General features: G+C 41.2%; 1 long non-coding RNA gene and 1 pseudogene across 1 annotated transcript; one reads left to right on the top strand and one right to left on the bottom strand.

Annotated features, from left to right (window-relative positions):
* LOC131299794 (ammonium transporter 1 member 2-like) overlaps window positions 1-20033 on the bottom strand; it is a 29209-nt pseudogene that overhangs the window by 6480 nt on the left and 2696 nt on the right.
* On the top strand, window positions 6890-11133 carry LOC131301113 (uncharacterized). The gene is made up of 5 exons (XR_009191168.1): window positions 6890-7071; window positions 7189-7550; window positions 7875-8003; window positions 8181-9715; window positions 10895-11133. It is a non-coding gene; the product is annotated as an uncharacterized LOC131301113 (long non-coding RNA).

Below are 20033 nucleotides of genomic sequence, written 5' to 3'. Positions count from 1 at the left end.
ACTATCAACAATATTATTGCTTTGGTTGATAGTGGTGCGGATATGAATTGTGTCCAAGAAGGGATTATTCCAACCCAATATTTTGAGAAAACTTCTCAAAGTCTCACTAATGCCAGTGGAGAAAAAATGATAATTAAATACAAATTCAATAATGTTTACATTTGTAATAAGGGAGTTTGTTTAGAAACAACATTTCTATGTATTAGGAATCTTCAACAGGAGTTAATCCTTGGAACTCTTTTTTTATCAATGTTGCTTCCAATGAAGACCAGCACGGCTGGAATAACTGCTCAGATAGGTGATCATGAGATATTTTTTGAATTTGTCTCTCCACCTGTTTACAAAGAAATCAATGATATAATGAGAAAAATTTCTCATAAAGATAAACAAATAAATTTTCTCAAAAAGGAAATTCAAATAATGAATATTGAAGAGGTTTTACAAAAACCCTTTTTAAAAGAGAAAATTTCTCAAATAGAAGAGAGTTTTAAAAATGAAATTTGTAATGATATCCCAAATGCTTTTTGGGATAGAAAGCAGCATGTTGTTTCATTACCTTATGAGAAGGATTTTAATGAAAAGAGAATTCCTACAAAGGCTAGACCTTCTCAAATGAAACAAGAATATTTGAAATTATGTCAAAATGAGATTGATAGTTTATTTCAAAAACAATTGATTAGAAAAAGCTATTCTCCTTAGAGTTGCACAACTTTTTACGTTAATAAAAACGCTGAAAAGGAACGAGGTGTTCCTAGACTGGTTATTAATTATAAACCATTAAATGAAGTCTTAATGTGGATTAGGTATCCCATCCCTAATAAAAAAGACTTATTGGATCGACTGAATAAGGCAGTCATTTTTTCTAAATTTGATTTGAAATCAGGATATTGGCAGATTCAAATACAAGAATCTGATCGGTATAAGACTGCATTTGCTGTTCCATTTGGTCATTTCGAATGGAATGTTATGCCTTTTGGTCTGAAGAATGCACCTTCAGAATTTCAAAATATTATGAATGATATTTTTTATCCCCATTCTGATTTTGCAATTTGTTACATTGATAATGTTCTAATATTTTCTGAGAACATAGATCAACATGTTAAATCTTAGAATTTTTAAAGATGTGATAAAAAGAAATGGTTTAGTTGTTTCTGCGCCTAAGATGAAATTATTCCAGACTAAGGTCAGATTCTTAGGTCACAACATTCACCAAGGGAAAATTATCCCTATTGATAGAAGTATAAAATTCGCTTCTAAATTTCCAGATGAAATTAGAGATAAAACCCAATTGCAAAGGTTTTTAGGAAGTCTCAACTATATAGGAGACTATTATAAAGATTTGGCTCAGGATTCTGCTCCGTTATATGACAAGCTTAAGAAGAATCCTCCTCCATGGTCTGAACAGCATACTAGGGCTGTTCGAAAAATTAAATTAAAAGCAAAGCAATTGCCTTGTCTAGCAATAGCTAATCCTGATTGGAAAAAAATTGTAGAGACAGATGCCTCGAATTTAGGATACGGAGGTATTTTGAAACAATATAATACTAATTCTAATAAAGAAGAATTAGTAAGATTTACTTCTGATTTGTTTAAAAATGCTCAAGCCAATTATAGTACCATAAAGAAAGAAATTCTTTCTATTGTTAAATGCATACATAAATTTCAAGATGATTTACTCAATCAACAATTTTTAATCAGGGTTGATTGTAGTGCAGCTAAACAAGTGTTGAAACAGGATATTAAAAATCTTGCTTCAAAACAAATTTTTGCTTTTTTACAGTCTGAATTATCTGCCTTTGATTTTGAAATTGAATACATTAAAGGAGAAAATAATTCTTTACCTGATTTCCTTACCCGTGAATTTTTGCAGGGATGAATCACAATAATTTTGTTTTGCAAAGAATAATATTTTTGCAATATCTAAAATTGCAAAGAGCTGTTTTCAACTCCCATGTGGAAATGACAATTTTAAAATGGCCTCATACTCGTAGTAATGTTCTACGATGGGTTCATACCAGAGAGGCATTATTGCGGCATTATAAAAAATATGGATCTGATGATGATGAAGACTGGGATATGGAATTTCTCCAGTTGACAATTGACAGGCTTCAATCGGAGCTAACATTATTATCTACTGCTTAATTTTGCAGAATGAACAGACCACTAGATAGAGGACGTGGTCGAGGAAATTCTTCTCGTGGCAGGGGTCGTCCAAAGGTGACCCAAGCAGAAGTAGAAGCCTACTTAAAGGCTCAGAGATTGCAGTATCCATCTCTGCAAGAGGCTAATTTTGCCTCACCATCATCACCTTCAATGGCGGAGGTCGTTCAAACTGAAGAAATCTTCAGAACCTCAGAATTGACTGAGACAATTATGATCTTGGAATCTCAGGATGAACAATTCAAAGATGATCCTTGGGAAATTAGGTCCCGATACATGGATATAATGGGATATCCAGTTCCTGAAGGAAAATATCGTTTTTGCTTTGAGCAAATGCTTATTCAGACAGGATCAGTGGAATTTAGCCACACCTACGAAAAAGTGGATCAAAAGAATGGTCCAATCAGTTATAGCAAAGCCATAATAAAGATGGTTATTCCAGTTCATAGATGGAGAATTCACCCACAAAAGTCAAGAATTTTGACTATGAAAAATGAGCATGGAACATCCACAGTCCAATATAATTATTGGGATTATATTGAAGCTTGGACCAAAGCATTTTATTATCAAAATCCCAAGAAGAAGCACTATTGGTTTTTTAAAATATGTCCAAAATCTGTTGGACAAAATGAATTCCCAAATTGGTTTATATCTTGGTGGAACAAATTTGGGCCACAACCGGATTATCTTCCACAAGATTTACAGGAGGAAATTGAGTCCTTTATGAAATTTCAGTCTCAATTATGGGGACCCAATATTTCGAAAGGAAAATTATTCCTTCAATCTATGGCATCTTGCGGAATCCCATGGATTTGGAGATGGGATATCCAAGTTGCCAAAGATAATTTTGGCTTCCCAATTTTGGAACGATTCTATCAGTACAAATGGTGGAAAGGGCTCCAAATTGAGGAGCAGCTGTCAATTATAAAATTGAAAAATCAAGAGCTGGCGAAGCAGGTTCAGCAGAGGGAAAAACCCTCAATCAAGAATCTGTTTTTGGAAATTTCGGCTCAAATTCGAACCATAAATCCATCCCTATCTGATGAAGAAATTGTTATTAAGACAATGGATTATATGAAAGATCAATTTTTACAATCGGTCAATCAAGCTTCCGATGATGCGTCCATGACATCAGCCACCAGCAATGAGGCTGACAGCAATCCTTTTGCTTGTCTTGCTGGTGAATCTCAAGACCCCTATGAAGAAGATCAGCATGAGCCCACATTGGGTGACTTTTGGGACAGTATGGTTGAAATTGTGACCACCCAACGCGTAAAGGAAAAGAAAAGCGGGATCAATAATGGTCGCTTAGACTTCAAATCAAAGGAGGCTAAATTATTGATGGTACTCAATAATAGAGTACACTTTAATTTTTGGTGAAAGGCTCAATAATGGAGTGTTTTCAAAGTTACTCAATAAAAGGGTAACTTTCGGTTTTAGGTGGAAAGATTGGGTGTCAATTATTTCCACTATTGTACAGTTGTATTGTAATAATTTATTTTCCTGTAGAGTCCTCTATATAAAGGACGCTTCTGCTTTTGTTTAGGCAGGTTTTTGGTTTTGCCCTCTCTCTCTGTAAAAACCAAGCTCTCGATCTCTCTCTCTCCCTTGTAATATTTGCAGTCTCTTTCCCTTAATAAAAAGGTTAGTTCTTTTCCGATCCTCTGTATTGTTTTCATTTCAGTAAATGATTAAGCTCAGCTCATTAAAGCTCGAGTTGAGCTTGATCTCAAGTTTTTGGCTCTTGTTTAGTAAACAAGCCGAGATCGAGCTTGACAAAGCTCTGCTCGACTTGGCACTTTAACCTTGGCCAAGAGTGTGAGGTCTCAAGTTCAAGTTAATGGAACAACATTGGCCTGTCGTAGTAATCTAACATACTAACATCCTACCGTGTGGGGGAAAAAAAAAACAGCAGAATGAAATCAGTCAAGGCTTCTTCCACGTACAATACCTGAATTAAACTTTTTTTTTTTTTTTTTGTTTCTGGTAAGTTGCCTGAAATAAACTTAACAACTTAAAAAACAATCCTATATATATGGTGAAAACAAATAAACTGATAGCAATAACTATTAATTTTTATTTTTGACATAATTTGACCCATTAAGCTCAGGGGAAAGAATTTAGACTTCTTTTAAAGATGAGAGATGCGGGTGATTTTATATATATTTTAAAAAATTATTTAATAGTCTTGAGGCATCAAATAATATTTAAAAATTGTACCCGCTCTCGACATATCGTGCCTTTAGTTGGACTTGGAGTCCCTGCAGTGCTCTAAAGAGCTGCAACTTGCAGCGCTTTAAAACGGCGCTGTTTTGGGCCAAGATGCACACAAATCCTCTCTCTGACCCATTTGTCCCCCCCTCCTCTCTCTCTCTCTCTCTCTCTGTCTCTCTCTCTTGTCAGACCCATTTGTCCTCTTCAACTCCAAACCAAAAATGTATAATTTCTGATCAATTTTGGTCATCAAGCAAATTTTTTTTTTTTTTCCTTAAACGACTTCAATTCTAAATCAGATATGGGAAAAATGCTCCTAACTGACACTCATTCCACTGGCACTCAAAGGACTTTTATGACTTTTTTTTGTCATTATTTGAATTTTTTCTCGTTTGTTAGTTTTGTGCCAAATTTTTTTTGACTTTTTGATTCGTCTCGATTCGGAAAAGTAAATTTTTTTTACTTTTACCGAAATATTTTGGGAAATAACCATTTTTAAGTAAAAAAAAAAAAAGGATTTTTTTGACTTTTTTTTGCTAAAAAAATGGTTATTTCCCAAAATATTTAGGTAAAAGTAATTTTTTTTATTCTTCCAATTTGTCTCGTCGAGGCGAATCAATAATCCACTAAAATTTGAAATAAAACAAACAATCGCAGAATTTTTTGAATAAGGACAAAATGTTTTCTAAAAGAAAAAGTTCTTAGCGGAACTTAAGATTAATTTGGAAAGGAACCAATTCATAAAATCTAGTAATTAAAGAAAGAGATCCAAGTAACCAACCCTTTTTTCATGGAGTTTATATTCTCGTTTAGAATCTCAGCAAACTAGAGTGAATCACAAGAATCCATAGAAAAAACCCAATCAACTATTAAAATTCATCAAAGCTTTGCTAAAAGTGTTCCTGTTCCTCTTTAGATATTACCATTAATTATAAGAAGCCGTTCCACTTTTTATATAAACCTTCCTTTTAAAAAAGAAAGTAATTTCAAATTCAAAAATTATGTTTTTACGCAAATAATTTTTCTACCAATATAGATCTTGTTTGAGAGATCTCATTGAGATCTTTTAAATAGTTCAAAAAAAATTGAAAAATCATTTTCCATTTTGATTATATTTGAGTTTGAAATTATTGTTTTTTTATTTGAGTTTGAAATTACCTTCTGTTTGAAAAAAAAAATTTTTGAAGAAAGCGAAACAGAGCCTAACTGCTCACGAACCTTTTAGAGTGGAGAACGAAAATTTGCAGAAGAAATCAAAAAGAGGACAAAGGGTAGAGAGAGAGTCTCGATATTAGAGAGAGAGAGAGAGAGAGAGAGAGGAGAGAGAGTCTGTGCGTGTCAAACAAGAGAGGGTAGAGGGTTTGGACCAAAACGGCACTGTTTTGACGGGCTGCAAGTTGCAGCTCTTTTAGAGCACTGCAGGGACTCCAAGTCCGCCTTTAGTTATCCCCTAACCCCACCAGTTAACGCCGCATACTGTTAAATTGTTAATGATGAGAATCAAATAAATTAGACAAATTAGGCTAGAAAAAAAAATATCAAAAGAATCGCTGAGCCGGTTCGAAAAGAGCAAACTTCTACATTCTAAATCGGATCCGTGGAACAATGGCTTGGTGGGAAGAGGTCCACTCCAGTTTTATTTAAGTTCAGTCCGATCCAATTTTGGGCCGTTGTGAGATGAGTGTCTATAACAATATCGAAATCATTTATTTTTTAGAACTCATCAAATATGTCATTCACGCAAAAAATTAACTTGATTAAACATTGATAGCTACATAAACGGAAACATACTTTTACAAGAAAAAAAAATGGGCAATTGTATAATTGCCCCCTTTTTCTGTATAAATCTATTCCGTTTATGTAGCTATCAATATTTAATCAAGTTAATTTTTTGCGTGAATGGCATATTCAATGAGTTTTACTAAATGAACGATTCTGCTCATTATGGAGCCCGCAACGAGCTAAAACTATACCGAACTGGACATTATCAAAACACGTTCTGGACCGTCATTTTCACCTAAGTAAAATGACCTCTTAGTAGATACATTTGAATCTCTTTTCTTGTGCAGTATATATGTTTGATGAACTTCTCAGTAGCTCCTGATGGTGGTGAGACCTTCCTTAGGACAAGTTCCTAGTGATACACGTGTTGGGTTTGTGAAGTCTGTTTTGCTTAGGATTGACACTTCTATGATGGGTTGAGGTTTGTGAAGTCTGTTTTGCTTAGGATTGACACTTCTATGATGGGGTTCAACCGGGGAACCACACAAAAAAAAAAAAACTTTTTGTTGTGCTTCAACGACAATTGACTTCGATGGTGGTGATGATTTCCACAATATTCAAAATGGTATGGTATTTGGCTTCAAACAAGCAACCAAAAAATTTTGCAATTTACCTCAGTACAACTGAGTTTTCTTCCGAACAGATGATCTTAATTTATTTGATACCCGATATCAACATTTACAGATGTCATATCTCAACACAACTTTGACCCCGTATCAACATTTACAGATGAGCAAACGGGGGTTTTTCACAATTGCGGACTCCTTCCGCATACTTGTTTATCTTGTCATACTCATGCTGCTCCTTCAGATGAAAAAAGAAGACCCCTGAGCCCCAGCACCCCGAGTACGAGGAAGAAGGCGGCTCTAAAATTCTCCTTTAGATGGAAGGATGACCAAGCTATTCCTACGCTATGTAAGTGTTGCTGACTCCTTTCCGTTTCTTATGTTAGAATCTCACGATGCACAATTACCATACGATATATGGAAAATTGGTAGAATCCATTGGTGAATCTATTTATGCTCAAAATAGGTGATGAACTGGTGAATCAAACAACTATGATCGTTGCATGTGGTGTTGTGAACTAGCGATATCTCTATCCTTTAGGAATCCTATGGGTACTTCTGTTTTTGATATATCTCAAAAAGTCAAAACTAACACAAGCTTCTTATCATGTGTCATTGCCCCGTTTCAGTGTCACCGAAGGCACTTCTGAAAAGACCTACTGCAGTGACTGCAGGCACTACTGAATAGACTGACTGAAGGCATTTTATCCTTTTGGTGTTGACGTATTCTTATCTCCATGCAAAATTGATCATATTGCTCGTTTTGTGGAACTGCCCACCATAAATTCCTCCGGAGAAGTCCCAGCTATACTTGTGGTTAATCTTCAGGTAATCTATTTCATTATTCACTCATCACTATGTTTTCTACTGCGTGTCTTATCAAACTTGTGAATGTCTAAATATCCGATTATGTAAGTATTACAGCCTAAGAAGCTTTATTAGACTTCTGTGTGAACAACCATATGTCCAATGAGAATTGGAAACATATTCAATATAATTTCATATTTGGCAGCTTATAAAGCTGACCTACACATATACAATGAGGAACACATACATATAAAGCATTTGGGATTTTGATTGACAGGCCTCTTGTTTCCCTTCTTGTTTCTCTCTCTCTCTCTCTCTCTCTCTCTCTCTCTCTCTCTCTCTCAGATACCCTTGTATCCTGCTTCAATCATCCAAAATGAACATGATGGAGAAGGAATGAGTTACGTTATGTACTTCAAACTGTCTGGAAATTATTTGAAAGCTCTTCCACTTCACTTTCAAGAAAATATCCGGGTAAGACAGACATCTTTCTACTTCATGCTTCACATAGATGTTTAAGGAATAGAAAATGTTCTTCATAAGGACCATTGCATTGTTGTGTTGTCGAACTACAAAATACCCTTTTGTGGCTATTACTTGTTGAGTACAAAATTTTGTAAGTAGTTTTGGTCCATGCTATTTCCACGACAGGTTAATTGATGATGAAGTTGAAAGGATTAGAGGTTTTCCTTTGGATACAGTTGCACCCTTCAGGGAAAGACTGAAAATCTTGGGTCGAGTGGTAAACCTAGAGGACCGTCATTTGAGCGCTGCTGAGAGGAAGCTTATGAATGCTTACAATCAGAAGCCTGTTCTTTCGCGTCCTCAGCATGAATTTTACTTGGTAAGTTTGTTTTGTTAAACTTCTCAAATACCTTATATACATTTGAATCTCATGCGTGTGCATGATTAGTAAGTTGAGCTTTTACGATATGTTGTGGAGTATCAAAAAGCCTCTGTTTCATTGAGTGGTTTTACATCTTTGAATCCTAGTACAAATGCTGTGAGAAAGAAGCCACATTCACCTTATATCTCATGAAAACTATGTCTGCCAACGAAAAAGTTACCTCTTACAGACTCATAGTCCATGTATAAGACGAGCCTTTTGCATCTCAATGATTGTCCCAATGCTTATGTGCCAACATAGTGCAGATAGTTCTAGACTTGGAGCTCTGTATCTCTAGGTTCAGCACTATGTTGTTGTTTCTGCTGGTGGACTATTTTGGTTGCTCTTTCAACTCCTAGATCTAGGGAGGCTAAGAGAGAATAGATTTATTTATGTACTCTTTGGAGGGCGAAGAGTTGTTCTGTTGTTTCTGGGCTTGGAGTTCCTTTGTTTTCAGGTTCAGAGCCTCTGAATTTGGAAACTAATTTCTGTAAGTTCACCCCTTTTGCTGATTATGCTGCTATTTGTTTCTGGACTTGGAGCTTTGTGTCTCCAGGTTCAACCTTGAATCTGGGGCTGCTGTTTCCTGTTGGGTACGTTGATAGCAGATGTTATTTGAGTTGCTCTTTCAACTCCTAAATTTAGGGGGGCTGAGAGTTCCTTCTTTTCTCTTATTTTGGATGAAGACACTTATACCAGTGCTGGTGCTTTCTGCCTCAACTAATTGGCATTATGACATGGTTATACATAGCTTTTCTCAGTAATTGTTTGAGTCCCACTTATTTCTATTGCCTATAATCCTTTAATCATGTTCATGATTAGTCTTCCACTTCAAAGAAATCCCCTTCTCTATGAACTCAATGATCAGTGTTTAAATAACTTCTGTTGTTCCACCGATTGCAGTCACATGCGGATTTTAATGAAGACCAAGTCGATGCTTTTCTTTGTGATGTCATGTGACTGATGATCTCTGTGACATAATGATGCCGCCTTCTATTAATGTTACTTCCTTGTAAGTGTGGGCTATAAGTAATTGTTTACTTGCGGTCTGGAAACACATAAGGGGGAAGTACATCAGTACATGGTCATCTTCTTCTTGTTTATGGTTGTTTCTTTACTTCTGGTTCAAACATAGTTTTTTCCTATCGTGTTGGGGAGTTCTTGTTTTGTCCTTGTTTCATAGAGTATGCCATCACTGCTTTTATGAAACACCTAACATGTTAAGCAGATTTTTATGTTGTCTGCAGTTTGTCTAAAGAAGATGCACTTGATACTATTGAATGTCAAGAAAGTATTAAAGGTAGCTATTGCTTTGTGTTGCTTGACATAGCCATCTTTTTCATGCTCTTTTTTTTTTTGAAAATTGCTACGATGGCGTATTATGGTGTTCTCAATTTGCAGCCAGATGGTCACGTTCTTTTGTGAGATTATGCAATAGGAGATTATGGTCAACTGTCCAAAATCTATACCTATTACAGCTTATTACTCCCTCCGTCCCAAAAAGAATGACAATTTTTGAAATCCGTATTATTTTTCATCACTTATATCTTTCAATCTATAATATTTTTCATAAGTTTAAAAACTTTGTATAATAGAATTAATCGAGAAGTATCAAACAAGATCCATATTGCATATTTTTTGAGATCCATATTGAAAGATATAAGGAGTTGAAATTGACACGGATATCAAAAATTGACATCCAATTTGGGACGGAGGGAGTAATACTTGTTTCCCGCACTTTTCCTGCTCACTACTAGTATTGTTTTATCAATGCTGTTCACACATATTTCTAACCCGCATGATGCACGAGACCACACAAGATACATGTAGACTCACACAACGACAACATGGATATATTTATGCCCCAATCATTTTTTTTTGTTTAAGGTTGTCTCCCAATCATTACACTTGGCCATGCTACACATGTGTAAGTAGAGAGAAGGGGGATAAGTTTTGGATAGGGGGTGTGTGTCCAAAATTAACGAGGTTGGAGGGGATTAAATAGTCCGGGCTCTCTTTTGTAAACAAACAAGGGATATAGCCTACGGGGGATATGTATATCCGGGAGGAAAGCCATGTCCCCCTCCTTATGAAGCCACATTTGGATCTCCTTTGTTAACTTGCCTTTGGCGTAGAGGCAATATGGTCATCCTACGACTAGAACTTCATGTAGAAAGCTATGAACCAAAAGAGTGTCGGACATGTGTTTGAAGTGTGTCCGGAGCGTGTCCATGTCTTGCACGTTTCCGACACCGATACTTTGATTCTGGCGAAGTTTTGTTGTTACGTAGGTTACATATAATTGATATTATGTAGAATGACATCAAAATTTGGGTTGGGTAGCTCGCTTAGCCACTCAAGAGTCATGTCATAATTCGTCATATAATAACTTGGAGCAAAATCTCTTTCTTTTTCAAAACCTTTCGTAGGCTTGACATGTTACATAATTGCATTTTTTTTTTTGGGCAATTTTGTACAGGTAAGTAAGGAGATGTAGTTGCTTTTTGGCAGTATACCAAGATATAGTTGAAGACTTTTTGGTAGTTAAATGGAACACTCTTTTTGAGTTCTTTTTGTCATTAGACACACCATGGATATGGATGGATGTTTTGTAGTTTGAGTGATGCTGTTAAGTTTGAAGTGGTTATTGTTGGAAGATGAATGTTTTGAAGGGTTTTGAAGTTGGATAGTGAATGTTAACTTATTGAATATTTGATTTGAATGATATTTTGCTTTTACGCAATTTAAGTTTTGCTAAGTTGAATCATAAGATACAAAAAAATTTGAAACTTTGTAAGCAGGTGAAAATAATGTGAAAAAGTGTGTATTGCTGCGAAAGTCCTATTTTTTGGTGACAAAAGGGATTGTCACTGTTGTGTGTTTACTACTACGATAGATTATTTGTGACACACAATTGGTTGTCATGGTAGGTATTTTTAGTGACAATTTTTGTCACAGAAAAATCTCTCTTCGTGACAGCACGGTGCTGTCATCATTACGTTCTGTGACATAATCACCTTTGTCGCAGAAAATCTCTCTTTCGTGACACTATATTGTTGTCACTGTTACTTTCGATGACAATTGTGTCACGGAAAATCTGTCTTCGGTGACACCAAATTCTTGTCACCGTTGACAACATTCTGTGACAATTACACAATTTTGTCACCCTTGACTTTCAGTGTCATGGATACAATGACACCTCTTCTTATATCACCAAAGATAATAGGTGACAAAATTTGGACTTTCGGTGACATTTTTACATGTCATCGAATGTGTTTTTTGTTGTAGTGTTTATTTTTCGTTTTACGAGATAAATTATTCTCTCACAACACATCGCCTTCATTTCAAAAAATAAGTACTTATTTCCCTCGACGGAACGGAACTTTACTTCACAATTGATCACTAGAATTTAGAGTGTAACTTCCCCCAACTAGTACCATAAAACTTAAATTTCCAACAATTACCTGCGAGGGCGCTGACGAAGGCGGATTGATAGAGGAAGAAGCTGTAGTCAAAAGACGGAGAAGGGACGCCGCTGAGCCCAAAGGAACTGTGGCCAATGAGCCCGTTGGAGGAGGAGCCGAAGGCGAAGGCAAAGCCGAAGAGGTAATAGAAGAGGCCGCCGATGGCGCAGTTGATGACGTTGGTGAGCAGGATGTTCATGGTGTTTGTAGCAGGCCGAGCAGAATGGCTCGTTCCATTCCGAACGTGATCTAGTAACCGTGGCCGAAGGTCGGCTACCGTGGCCGAAGGTCCCAGAACATGCTCGGTGCCGAGCATGGCTTGGCCGACGGTCCAGCTCATCCGCGTCAGAACAGCATCCATGGCTATGATGATGGTCGTGACGTCATCTGAACGGTTATGAGAACAATGATGGTGGCACGTGAAGGTGCCAGCTCATCATGAAAACGGTTGCAAAACCCTAAACGTGATGCAACAATGACATCAGCCGACGCGTGTCGAGCGTTGGTGCAATCTTGGGGACCAAGCGAAGGGTTTCCTATAAATATCCCATTATGCCTTCTTGGAAGAGGTACGCACAAAGAAAAACCCTAGCTCCCAATCTTTAACTCTTCCTTGCAAGAAAACTGACTCTTGCACCGGAGGGCCATCCCGGAGAACCTCCGGTGTGGTCTCTTAGTCGTGCTTCGTTTTGCAGGACTGGGAGAAGGAGACGAGAGCTAACCTCGAACCACCATTCAAAAAGGACGAACCACCTAACATGGAGCCCCACAATTTGGTGAACCCGACGTGAACCTTGATTTTCAGATCCACGGCGGCTCCTCCACCACCAGTCTCCTCCTAAGAAAAATGGGCGGAGCACCACCACCACCTCCTCTCTTTCAACCCCTCAGCTCCTCTTTGCACATCACCTCTGAAACCGGTATCAACGCTGCCTCCCCATCTCACCCTCCTGGATTTACTCCTCCAGGCGTAAGCTCTTCCATCCAGCGTCCAGTGGGCCTAAGTGAAGATGCTCTAGCATACGTACAAATGCTAGAACAACAACAAGAACAGACCAACGCCGATGTAGCCATCCTACGAATGGAGATCGAAAAGATTAAGGCCAAAGAACTTCCAACAGTTTCCCACTCTGGATCTCAGGGTCGGCGCCGGAAAGGAAATTTGCCGCCCCCTCCACCTTTGGGTACTGATGCATGGCCAAAAAGAATCTCAGTCCACGACCGCCTGGACCCACCATTGACAGACCATCGAACTGGGGACAGCGCTCGCCTTAGGCAGCAGCTCTCACCAGTTCATAAACGTCTCGGCAATGGTGCGGGACATACGGGCAGAGAAGGACGACGAGAGGGGAGCCCGCATACTGTCTTCTCCAGTTCATCGGCTGGAGACGAATACTCCCAGGGCTCCCAAAGCTACGATACCGTGGAATTCCAAGACAACGATCAGGCTCTCATCCCATACAAATTCGAACGACGAAGAAGCCGAACGCCGAGAAGAAACGGGAAAGGACCCCAGAGCCATCGGATCGAACAGAATGAAGTCCCTCGGGAAAAGGCCTATGAAGGACGAGCAACTAATTCAGTCAGCGCTCGGAGGCTAAACCGTGAAAGAAGCGTAAGTGTCGTCGTTCGGCAAGACGATCGCCCTAGCCGACGAAGAGTTTACCATACCGAAAATCTTCCAGAAGAAGACTACGGGAAGGTCACAATAGAAAAGAGGGAGAGGCGGCAGGATGAGAACGAACGAAAACAAAGAGAACAGGAATGCCGAGCATCAAAGAAGTCTCGAAACGCTCGGGAAGGTCTTCCCCCTCGGCCAACCCACGAGTACCAATTGAAAAAGCTGACAGAATCACCCTTCTCGGCAAAGATCCAAGCCACCTTGCCAAAGCCAGGTCTACATCTTCCAAAATTCCAGAAGTTCGATCCCAGCACGACCGAGGCATACACCCATCTCATCAGCTACAGAAGCACCATCTCATGCGTCACCGACGATGATGCCATCATGTGCAAAGCATTCCCCTCAAGTCTTGGGCGCCTCGGCTTGCTTTGGTTCAACCAATTGGAGGCTGGATCGATCCATAGTTTCAAAGAGCTTGAAAGAGCTTTTAACTATCGGTTCATCACTAGCAACAAGCAAGCTAAGGAAGAAGATGCCTTAGCCCAGATGAGAAAGAGGCCCGGCGAGACGCTTCGGAAGTATGCCGAACGTTACTGGCAGCTGTTTAACGAGATACCCGGTGTTGATCAATACTGGGCGGCAAGGAATTTTAAGAATGGTTTGGAAACTGGAAGCAAGATCTTGGATGAGCTGGCAATAAGGGCGCCTCATGGAATGAATGAGCTAATGAGGACGGTAGAGCAGTTCTGTTCCTACGAAGAGTTCCTCGCCGAGCGAGAACTCCAAGGAGGACAAAACTCAATTATACCTCAAAGCCTTCATGTCCCCACGCCCCAAATCGCACCACCGAAGCCTGTGGTCGCTGTCCAGCCAAAGAAGCAGGTCAACACAGTCAAGGTGGCAGACAAAAAGGGGCCGAAAGCTCATGACTATGTGGCTGAAACTACGGTTTTCAAAGAGCCAATTTATTTCCTCCTCCGTACGATAGAGAGGGAACCGTTCTTTGTCTGGCCGAACCCTCCCAAATTGAACACCGAAGAAGGAAACAATAACAATCGGAAGAGATGCTCGTACCATAATGAGCTCGGTCATTACACCACAGCTTGCGCTCCCTATAAGACACTTTTGGAAAATCTGGCGGCACAAGGACTTCTTGACGATCATATCGATTGGACAAAGACGCCGAGGAGACAGCCGAACGCTGTCGGACAAAACCTTATTCCGCGACCAGTCGGAGTAATCAACGTTATTCATGGATCAACAACAAAGGAGGCAGCAAGGCAGCTTCGGCAAGAGCTTGTCAAAGCTGAGAAAGTTACCCAAATTTTTTCCATCAATCGTGCTCCAAAAAGGGTCAAAATGCTTGAGCATCCTTGGTCAATCACATTCACCGAGCAAGATTTACAGCGTGTCCAAACACCCCATAGCGACGCTCTGGTGGTCACAATCCAAATCTCAACTCACTCTGTCAAAAGGGTGTTGATTGATCAAGGAAGCTCAGCAGAAGTAATGTACCTGTCTCTCTTTAAGGAACTCAAAATTCCTGAATCGTGCCTTCTCCCCGCTGAAGTTCCTCTGATCGGATTCAGTGGCACTCCCGTTTGGCCTCTTGGACGGATTACCCTCCCTGTTGTTACAGGCTCGGTTGCTTCTAATTTAGAGTTTGTCGTTGTGGACGCGCCGAGCCCATACAACGCGATCCTCGGCCGAAATTGGCTTCATTCAATAAAAGCCGTCGCCTCAACCTACCACCAGGTGGTCAGGTACATCGGCGCCAACGGTAGACAAGAAGACCTATTTGGAGATCAATTACAAGCCAGACAGTGTTACGTCTCGGCCATTGGAAGGTCATCATGCACCAGAAGAGTACATTGGGTTGAAGTCCCTGACAAACCTGTTCTTGAAGACGTCGGATCTCTTCCTGAAGAGAAATCAGTTGAGGATCTTACCAAATTCCCTCTTAACGAAGATGCATCACGTTATTTCATGCTCGGCGCTGGTCTATCCCAAGCCGAGAGTGAAGAAACCTTGCAGTTCCTAAAAAGTAACATCGAAGTTTTTGCATGGACCCCGTACGAAATGCCAGGCATTGACCCAAAGCTTATCCAGCACTCCCTCAAAGTTTCAAAATCAGCAAAACCTGTAATTCAGAAGCCTCGGCGGTCAGCCAGCATTCATGCCGACGCAGTTAATGAGGAAGTCGGCAAACTCCTCGAGGCAGGCGCCATCAAAGAAGTACAATACCCCACTTGGCTCGCAAACCCTGTGGTGGTGAAAAAGAAGAATGGAAAATGGAGAGTTTGCGTGGACTACACCAACTTGAATGATGCTTGTCCGAAAGACTGCCTTCCCCTTCCAAAAATTGATCAACTGGTAGATGCAACAGCGGGTCATGCTCGGCTGAGTTTCTTGGATGCTTACCGAGGTTACCACCAGATAGCCATGGATCCCGACGACATGGAGAAGACGGCATTCATCACACCCAGGGGCCTCTTCTGCTACCTAGTTATGCCGTTCGGCCTTAAGAATGCTGGTGCCACATTCCAAAGAATGGTATACTTGTTGTTCGGAATCCTCATCGGCGAAATCATGGAAGCTTATATCGACGATATGGTGGTGAAAAGTCTCAAGGCTGAGAATCACCTCTCTCATCTTGCCGAAGTCTTTGCAATCTTGAAGAAGCACAAGCTACGGCTTAACGCCGACAAATGCGCCTTCGGAGTCAGCTCAGGGAAGTTCCTCGGCTACTTGGTTACTCGGCGCGGTATCGAGGCAGATCCGAACCAGATCCTAGCTATTCAGCAATTAAAACCACCATCCACTCCTCGGGAAATTCAGAAGCTCACTGGGATGGCAGCGGCTCTCAACAGGTTTATCAGCCGCTCGTCGGATAAGTGCCATGTCTTCTTTCAAACGCTTATGCCGATGCTCTTGCTAGTCTTGCCTCGGCAAGCAAAGCATCTGAATACCGACATATCAGCCTCGGCGAGATCCTTGAGCCGAGCTTTGAAGTATCGGAAGAAGTATACAACATTTCCCTCGGCACAAGTTGGATGGATGAAATCATCTCATTTCTCAAAGATGATACTCTTCCCTCTGACAAAAAGGAGGCCCACCGTGTACGCAGCAAAGCAGCCTACTACTGGATCTCTGAGCTCGGCCAACTATACAGGAAAAGCTTCACTGGGCCATACCTTCGGGTAGTTCACCCAACCGAGGTCCCGATTATTTTAACCGAGCTCCACTCTGGTAGCTGCGGTTGTCACTCTGGCGGCCGTTCCCTATGTCAAAGAGCTCTAAGTCAAGGATACTTTTGGAAAGGAATGAAGAAGGATTGTGAAGAAGTGGTCAGAAGGTGCAAGCCTTGCCAACTTTTCTCCCCCATACCAAGGCAGCCCGCTCAGTCACTCCAACCTATCACTAGTCCATGGCCCTTTGCTCAGTGGGGCTTGGATATAGTAGGCAAACTTCCAACTGCCCCTGGGGGCTTCAAGTTCTTGATCACTGCAACGGATTACTTCTCCAAATGGGTGGAAGCCGAACCGTTAGTCACAACTACCGAAACTGACGTTCGGCGATTCGTTTGGAAGAACATTGTCACAAGGTTCGGCGTGCCTTATGCTATTGTATCGGATAACGGCTCACAATTCGTCGGTAAGGAATTAACTGGACTCTGTGCTGAATTTGGAATTAGATTCTTCAATTCAACCCCATCCTACCCCCAGGGCAACGGCCAGGCCGAAGCCACTAACAAGACTGTTTGCGCTGGCATCAAACGTCGGCTGGACTCTAAACGAGGAAAATGGGCCGAAGAACTTCCTAGGGTCCTCTGGGCCTACCGCTCCACCCCCAGACGCTCTACCGGCCAAACTCCCTTTGCAATGGCTTTCGGCATGGAGGCTGTCATACCACTGGAATCGAAGTTCCCGACCCTGCGCACCGAAACCTTTGATCTAGAATCTAACAATGATGCAGTGGCAACCGAGCTAATCTTAGCCGAAGAAAAACGAGACGATGCTCAGCTCAAGTTAGCCAACTATCAGCAAGAAGTCGCTCGGGGCTACAATCGAAGAGTAAGGCTTAAGAAGTTCAGAACCGATGACTGGGTCTGGAGGAAGGTTGTCCGAGCCAATCAAAAGACAAAATTCAAACCAAATTGGGAAGGACCCTACAGGGTGATTAAAGAGGTCGGCAATGGCTCGTACAAGTTAGAAGACAAAGATGGAAGGGAAATTGAAAATCCTTGGAATGCTCTGAACCTCAGGAAGGCCTACCTCTGAACACTCTCGTCGGTCGCACTCTATCACACCACCTATCAAGTCTATTACTTTTCCCTTACCAAAGTGCTGTACTTGTCTTGGCAGTCTTTTTAATGAAAAGTATCTCCTACTTCTGGAGTATCAGTGTTCTTCATATTTGATTACAATGATTCAAAATTTCAATCAGTACAAGCTCGGTATTCTAAACAGCTACAGCTACGTTCGGATTTCTTTACTGCAAACACGATTATGGCTCGGATAATTCGATTTCCAGCCACAACTCGATTAAACAAATTGGTTCGGCGATGACCACCCTTAGAACATTTACTTAACATATTGCCTTGGTACAAGGCTGGCATTTTGAGCCGAGCCTTATACCAGCATTGGGGCTGTTTCAAGTAAATCATAAACAACTCGGACAACTTAAAGTCCAAACAGAAAGCAATAGATGAACTCGAAAGTTTATCCTTAGTACGGCTATGTTCATAATTTGACTTGAACTAAATGGCCACATCAAACAATTACTCTACCTATTACCTTGGCATAAGACTGGCATTTTGAGCCGAGCCTTAAACCAAAGTAGGGGCTATCATGAGTAACTATCAAAACTTTCAAAGCAAGCCAAGGTTGCTTAACCTTCGGCAGCCAAAATCAGAAAATATTTCTAAGGCATGAAGAAATATTCAGTGCAATAACAAAGTTGAAAATTTTTCTAAGTCATTAAAACACAAACTTGAACTTGAAATTCAGAATCTCCTACCAAGAGGGCTCGGCTTAGTAAAACGTTCGATGCCGACCCCCTTTAAACTATTACATCTGGCATGGCAAAATCCCAAATGTTCGGTACCATCCAGTCCAAAAGCATAGTTCAAAATACTTTGAAAACAAAATAAAAACCTAGGGGAAATCCTAAACTGGGGTATCTTGAGCAGCCTTGTTTTGAACCTCGGCATGGCTCTCATCTCCTCCAGCCTTCTCCTGAGAATTTGCCACAGCCGCTTCAGCCATCTCTTCATCTTCATCGTCATCTTCAGGAGGCAACGGTAGGCACTCATCCTCGGTATACGGAAGCTCCAAATCAGGCACGGTCGGCTCCGGAAGTTGCTTTAGAAAGCCAGAATCGGCCTGAATGGCCATTACAGCAGCCATCGCCTCGGCTCCTGCAACATAACCCAGCTTGAAGAAGTCAGGAAGCCGAGCCTCGAGCTCGTCATTCACCATCTTGTGAGCAATCTGGGTGTACTCCAGCGCGGCTCGGTTTATTCCGGCCTCATAGCCTTTGGCGTCGGCAGCCTTGAGCTTCTCTTTTTCTTCTGTCCTCATCCGAGCAACATTGGCCTCGGCATCTGCCTTAATGTCGGCAAGCTCCTTCTTCAGCTTTTCCACCTCTGCTTCAGCATCCTTTGATTGCTGATCAGAGATCCTCCACTTGGTTCGGTAGGAATCTCGATCAGACCTGTATCGCTCTCGCTCGGCAGTAACTTTGGTGGCCTTGTCATATGCTTTCAAGGCAGCTTGCCCAGCCTGGCAATAATACAGAAGAAAAGACTTTCACTAAGAGGTTCCACTGTTAGTTGACAATAAACAAAGCAGAATGCAAATGATACCTGCACCAGATGAGAACACATCTCACCAAGACCCGGAAGAAGGTCGGTTGGAACTTGATCGTAATCCCTCGGCAAAGCCAGCCCTCTCAGAAGTGTGATAGCAAGGTTCGGCTCCTCCTTAACCGAGTCATTGTGAAGCAGAACCCTGCCATCAGGCATAGTGTATGAAGGGCTGAATTGGCGAAGGACAGCGGCCTCGGTGGCTGGATCAGTAAGATCAATGTGGGGTTCAACCAAATTCCCCTGATCCTTTGTTGAAGGGGCTTGAAGAGTGTCAAGAGGCACGGGTTGTGAGATGGTCGGCAGAACAACGTCCTCTGACGTCTTCTGTCTCTTCTCCCTCTGGCTTTGCTGCTCGGAAGAGCTTCGGCTTCGGCCAGGATTAGCCGTCTTCGTTGGAATCGCAGGCCTTGGAATGTTCCTTCTTGACATATCTTCGAAAGCGGGCTGGGGAAGTTCGGCAGAATCAAACGGAGTAAGCCACTCCTCTGCTGTAAATCCGATCCTCGGCAATCTCACCCCTCCTTGTTGCCTCTTCTTTCGGAGTCCGACAGAAAAGGAATCTCCTCTCTTCTTTTGAACAGCCTCGGCAGCGGGAGCACTGGATGTCTTCTTCTTGCTCTGAGCTACCTCCTTTCCTTTCTCCTTCCTCCTCAGCACACCTTTG

This window comes from Rhododendron vialii, chromosome 9a (genome assembly GCF_030253575.1).
Source record: "Rhododendron vialii isolate Sample 1 chromosome 9a, ASM3025357v1".
Classification (NCBI taxonomy): domain Eukaryota; kingdom Viridiplantae; phylum Streptophyta; class Magnoliopsida; order Ericales; family Ericaceae; genus Rhododendron; species Rhododendron vialii.
The sequence above is the reverse complement of the archived record's forward strand: the minus strand, read 5'-3'. Positions and strand labels throughout refer to the sequence as shown.